Genomic DNA, 6661 nt, shown 5'->3' on the forward strand with positions numbered 1-6661 from the left:
TTTGATGTTAAATATTATCTTCATCTTCCCAGATGATACTGAAGCACAGTAAGTTATATAATTTCCCAAAGTTACACACATCATAGTTGTCATGACCTGAATGCAGGTAGTTTGAAGTTCAAAAACATGCTATTAACCACTACTTGTTTTTTCCCTCTTACTCCATATAAGAGAACTATTATCCCAATCTCACAGATGGAAGAATGGATTTCTGAAGATGCTTAATAAATTTTTCCAAGATTATACAGCCAGTTGGAGCTGAACACAGCTACAAGACACAGTTTTTTCTTCAAAATTCCCAGAAACTTAACTTTCATTAGAATTTGCTCATAGGTTTTACAGAGAAGTTTTCTTCTAAAATGTCCTAATGTCTCCCCTTAGCATTTGAACAAATCTGGATTGAAAAATTGTGAGCATTCATAGTACCTGGAGAGGTAAAATCTGAGTTGCATATGTCTCTCTGGATGAGACTAATTGAAAACCAAAGGAGAAACGCCCAGAACTCTAGACCTCCTTTAAAGTTTCTTGGCTGAAAATAAATAAATAAATAAATAATCAAGTTTTTTGGCTGAAAGCAGCCAGATTCCTACTGCAGCTCCAGGTTCTCATCTAGTGAGTAAATATTTAAAATACAGGTACCTGTAGTGGTCGCATACTTCATTAACTCCTTGCCTCGCACGTGGTGCATTGATTAAACTCACAGTAAAGGCAAAGACAGGGTTTGGCTTCAGGCCTTTTGCCACTAAAACATCCATCTGGGTGCCAGGCCCTTTCCTTTATTCTACTAAGGTGTCCAATCTTTTCTTTCTTTTTTTTTTTTTTTAAACATTTTATTTATTTATTTGAAAGAGAGAGAGTAAGCAGGGAGGAGGGGCAGAGGTAGAGGGAAAGCAGGTTCCCTGCTGAGCAGAGCCTGATGCAGGGACTGGATCCCAGGAGCCTGGCATCAGGACCTGAGCCAAAGGCAGCCACTTAACCAACTAAGCCACCCACGCGCCCCTGGAGTAATCTTTTCACTTGCCATCTCGGGGTTTGCTTGCCAAACCCAACAAAAAATTATATTTATGGACCATTTAAAAATTTTTGTTAAAGATTTATTTATTTGAGAGAGAGTGAGCGTGCATGCCGATGAGTGAGAGGAGGGGCAGACAAGGAAAGAGAGGAAGCAGAGAAGCAGACTCCTCACTAAACTCAGAGTTGGACTCTGGGCTCCATCTTATGACCCTGAGGTCATGCCTGAGACAAGACCAAGAGTCAGTCACTTAATGGACTGAGATTCCCAGGTCCCCCTGAACCACTTTTTAATAAAAACTGTACAGTTATGTTTTAAAAACACCAATATATGGTTATCCCGCTAGCAAAAGGAGAAGCGAGGATTACAGCTCACTCTGTCTCACAGCAAATCCCAACTCCTTCATCTGTTCTGTTATTATCAAATATAGAAAACAATTCTTTAAATCTTCCCTATTTTCTCTGTATTTCCATCACTACTGCCTCACCATTCCTCTTCTTATTCTTTTTTTTTTTTTTTAAGATTTTATTTATTTGACAGAGAGACATCACAAGTAGGCAGAGGCAGGCAGAGACAGAGGAAGGGAAGCAGGCTTCCTGCAGAGCAGAGGACATGGGATCATGACCTGAGCCGAAAGCAAAGGCTTTAACCCACTGAGCCACTCAGGCACCCCTCACCATTCCTCTTCTTGACTTACCCCAATGTTAGTAATGTTCTTCCTTCTTCCATCCTCATTCCTCCCAATCAGTGGGAATATTTGTAAATCAAATATCTGATAAGGGGCTAGTATCCAAAATATAAAAGAACCCTTACAAGTCAACAACAAAAGAGAAATGACCCAATTATATCATGGTCATAAGATTTGAAGAGACATTTCTCTGAAGACAATATAATTTTGGCCAATGAGCACATGCAAATAAAATCAACATCACTAGTTTACTGGTGTTATGCAAATCAAAACCACAGTTTTGATATCATTTCACACTCACTATGATTGCTTATATTCAAAAGGATGGGCAATAACAACTGTTAGCAATAATGTGGAAATTCTGGAATCTTCATGCATTGCTGGTGGCAGTATAAAATGGGGCAAGATGCTTTGGAAACAGTCTGTCATCTTTTAAAAAAATTAAACCTAAAGTTACCATTTTACCCAGCAATTCCCCTTCTCACAGTAGACCCAAGAGACCCGAAAATACATGGTCACAAATGTTCATAGCAGCATTATTCATAATAGTCAAGAAGCAGAAACAACCTAAATGACCATCAGTTAATGGATGGATAAACAAATGTGATGTATGCATGCAGTGGGATATTTCAGCCATAGTAGGAATGAAGTACAATGTGGAAGAACCTTAAAAACATCACTCTAAGCAAAATAAGCCACTCACAAAAGGACACATTTTGTATGATTCCGTTTATATAAATGTCCAAAATAGGCATATGCATAGAGTCAAAAATATATTTGTAATGGCTGTTTGCGGAGAGGAAAAAATGGAGAGTGACTGGTAATGGTTATGGGGTTTCTTGTAGGCCAAGCCTTTATAACTGTTATAGTACGTAATATAACCTAACAGAGTAGGTAATATAACCCCATAGGAGTCAAGGTAGACTTGGAAATCCTGTGGGAATAAGCCATGGAAAATCTCAGTACCCTAACACAATCAAAGCTTAATTTCTCACAAATGCTGTAAGAAATCTCTCACTTAATATCATTTACTAGAAAAAAACAACTTATGAAACCACTGGTGAAATGTTAACTGTATCACACAGATAATAAAAGGAAAGACAGAATTGCTTTAACCTCCCTTCCATTGATAACATCCTCAGTAAAATATATTTTCACAATATAGGCTATATTTTGCCATTATTTTCTTAAAAAAATCCTTTAGCTAACTTATTAAATTTGAATGAAGCCCTGAAAATTCATTGCTCTTTAATGACCTATAAAGGCATTTGTCTTCCTAGTTTAAACATGTTTTATGCCCAATTAAAAATAAAATAAGCATGTCTCCTGTGGTGAATTTTCATATCATTTTATTACAGTATGAAATAAAATTAAATTTTGTAGTCAACAGCCTGCTAATTTTTGTAGTTTGGTAATAAAAGCTTAGATGTAATGAAAACATGTAGTGATTTACCTTATAAATAATCAAATGATCCAGTCCATTAAAATAATTTAAGGACATAATTTTTTAGTATAAAGTAATTCCTATTTCGTTACTCTGAATAAATAACCAGTCAGTTAAGACATTACCTCTTAAACTTTAAAAAGTATTCAAAAAGTTCTTAGCAGCAGCTCAAATTTTAAAATTTCCATATTTCAATAAAATTTCATTATATAATGAGACAGAAATTCTGTAACAGTAGGATCAGCTTATTGGATAGAAAAAATAAGGATTGGTCTATATGATAAAATTTGAGGGTATCTCTTCAAAGACACTCCTACTTGCTATTCTGTCTTACATTCCAATCAAAGATTCAGTCACACAAATACTCATTATCTACTGTGTATCACACTTTGTTCAAGACTTGAGAATTCAACAGATAACAAAAACAAAGACCCTGTCCATTTTTTGAGAACTTTATTCATTGTCACTTTGATATAGTTTGCTGTGTTTGTGTGCATGTGTGTGTGCATTGTGTGTGTCATGAATTTATTATCTCATTTGAGAAAAAAATAAGTCTAGGCTGAGATTATTAATAAGGGAAAAAGAAACCCTGTCATTGGTGTGCTAGGCAGTTTTTATTTCCTCAACTAGAAACACTGTGTTCCCCGACTCTGTATTCTGGAAAACTGGATTTGTATGGATTCTGTCAACAAGATCCCTTGTTGTAGGATATGCTAGTCAATTGGGTAAGCCCCAGTGGGAGGTTAGAGGAAGGGAAGAAAATGAAGTCTGAATATGTTTTCTCCCTGGCTTCCTACCTGTGGGATGACATGAATTGATGGAGTCCCTTGACTAGATCTCAGCACCTGTCAAGAATTCCTCTCAAAATGGGGCACCTGGCTCTGCTCAGCGAGGAGCCTGCTTCCTTCCTCCTCTCTACTTGCCTCTCTGACTACTTGTGATCTCTTTCTCTCTGTTTAAAAAGAAAAAAAAAAAAAAAGGGCGCCTGGGTGGCTCATTGGGTTGAGCTTCTGCCTTCGGCTCAGGTCATGGTCTCAGGGTCCTGGGATTGAGACCCACGTCGGGCCCTCTGCTCAGTAGGGAGCCTGCTTCCCCCTCTCTCTCTGCCTACTTGTGATCTCTGTATGTCAAGTAAATAAATAAAATCCTAAAAAAAAAAAAAGAATTCCTCTCAAAACAGCCCTTTTTATGCTTTCCACTTCTGTCCTAAGGGTGGTATTTGGGCCAGGATTTACTAGGCCCAAGGTATAGCACTATTTCTTGTGGTTTCCCTATACTTATCCACATACTGTTAAAAAGCAGGTCATTTTGTTAAACATTCCTCAAATTACCTTATTTTTTAAGAAAGATTTATTTATTTACTCCAGGGGTGGGGGAGAGAGTGTGGAGGAGAGAAGAGGAGAAAGGGAGAGGAAGAGAGAATCTCAAGCAGACATCCCCCTCTCTTGCCCCTCTACCCCGGCTGAGTGCAGAGCTTGACAGTGGGGCTCAATTTCACAACCCTGAGATCATGACCTGAGCTGAAATCCAGAGTCTGACGCCCAGCCAACTGAGGCATCCAGGTGCCCTCCTCAAATTACCCAATTTGAATGTATCATCTTTTCTTCCCTGGTAGGCCCCTGACAAGCTTAGTCATTTATCTTCTGAAAAACTTCAGTGGTTTAGGACCAAGTATTCGGCACATACAATTAATCTTTCATAAGGAGACCTAATTTTAAAATTATATTTTACCCTAATTGTTTTATATTTCAGAGAAAACACTTTGCACTATCATTAACAATTTGGGTCCTTGTTCTCTATTTCATTATAACTTACAGTCTTTATTTAAAGGAGGAAAAAAGTTTGGGAAATAAAACACAGTATATCAAAAATAGCTAAAATCTATTATGTGATTGTAAATACATATAAAAAAGATTTTTTTTTCTTATAAATTAGTGTTCAAAATTTAATGACTGGTTCAGGCTACTAGGGAAGAGCTGGGAACAGGTTTAAACTCCCATTGTGACTATAATAAAAACTGGAAAAAACTTCTAAATTTAGAAAACAATTTGCAGGCAAGGAAGAGCTATCACACAGGGTTACCTCTGATCCGTGAGCAAAGGACGGATGGTAAGGTGAGCCCCACATTCACTGGCTTTCTGACCGAGGCATTTTTCTCACAATAATTCAGGAAAACACAGCCCAACTAGAGACTGCAGTCTCACAGAGTGAAAGAAAATAAAGATCAAAGTTCAGAGTTACACAGTCAGTTGGGATTTGAGAATCAGGGTAACTGCACTAAGCCCCAAAAATCTGCATAAAAATTTCCCTCTAATCTTTGGCCAACTCAAGCTTTGCATGTGTAATAAGCAGCACTGGGAGTTCTAGCAGAGAAGGGCTGGGGTTAAGTAGAAATATTGGAAGCTGCCAGAACTGTGCCTTATGAGGACAAAAAACTAGGAGGAAGAAGACAGCTAAGGTAGATATTCAAGACGTAAAACAGTCAACAGATTCAGACCCAGAGATAACTAAGGAAATGAAGTTGAAGAAAAAGACTGCAAAATAAGTATGATTAATATATTAAACATAAGAGAGGAAAATGAGGAAATGGGTGGAAAATTAATCATTTCTGTAGAACTTTACAATCTATAAAAAATTGAATGGATATTTTAGGACAACAAAACAGCAAACAGGGTACCTGGGTGGCTCAGTCAGTTAAGCGTCTGCCTTTGGCTTGGGTCATGATACCAGGGTCCTGGGATTGAGTCCCACATGGGGTTCCCTGCCTATGGGGGAATCTGATTCTCTCTCTGCCCATCCCCCGCCCACACCACTGTGCTTATTCTCTTTCTCTCTCAAAAATAAAAATACTTAAAAAAAAAAAAAAAAAAAGAAGAGCAAACATAGTATCTGGAATTAATCACATTGAAGAGTTTTAGCAGCAGACTAAGCCAGGGAGAAGACAAAATTAGCAAGCATGGAGATAAAACTTGTAGATAAAACCCCAGAAAAGTAGGTCATGTTCTGCATTCCACAATTCTTCAAAGTGACATTTATGTGTTCTTACCAGTTTACAACTCAGCTTCTGTTGCAGGTAAACTGATTTCATCTGGGATTACCTGGATTTGCCTCTCTACAGATTTTGCATGGTGGTTTGCTCTGCACCTCGACAAGCCCAAGATAAATCATGATTTTCATTTTTTTTCAGCGTTTTTCTTGTTGCAAGAATCTGAGTGACACTTTCTGAATTCCTTACATGTCAGAGTTGAAATTGGAAGTTTGCATACATTTTTAAATAAACTTTTTATTTTAGAATATTTATATACACTTTTCAGAGTTCATTTGTTAATTCAAAACTAGTGCCCTAGTATCAAACAGACTTTTTTTTTTTTTTTAAGATTTTATTTATTTATTTGACAGAGATCACGAGTAGGCAGAGAGGCAGGCAGAGAGAGAGAGGAGGAAGCAGGCTCCTGCTGAGCAGACAGCCTGATGCGGGACTCGATCCCAGGACCCCGAGATCACGACCTGAGCCAAA

The sequence above is a fragment of the Mustela nigripes genome, chromosome 4 (assembly GCF_022355385.1).
Source record: "Mustela nigripes isolate SB6536 chromosome 4, MUSNIG.SB6536, whole genome shotgun sequence".
NCBI lineage: Eukaryota > Metazoa > Chordata > Mammalia > Carnivora > Mustelidae > Mustela > Mustela nigripes.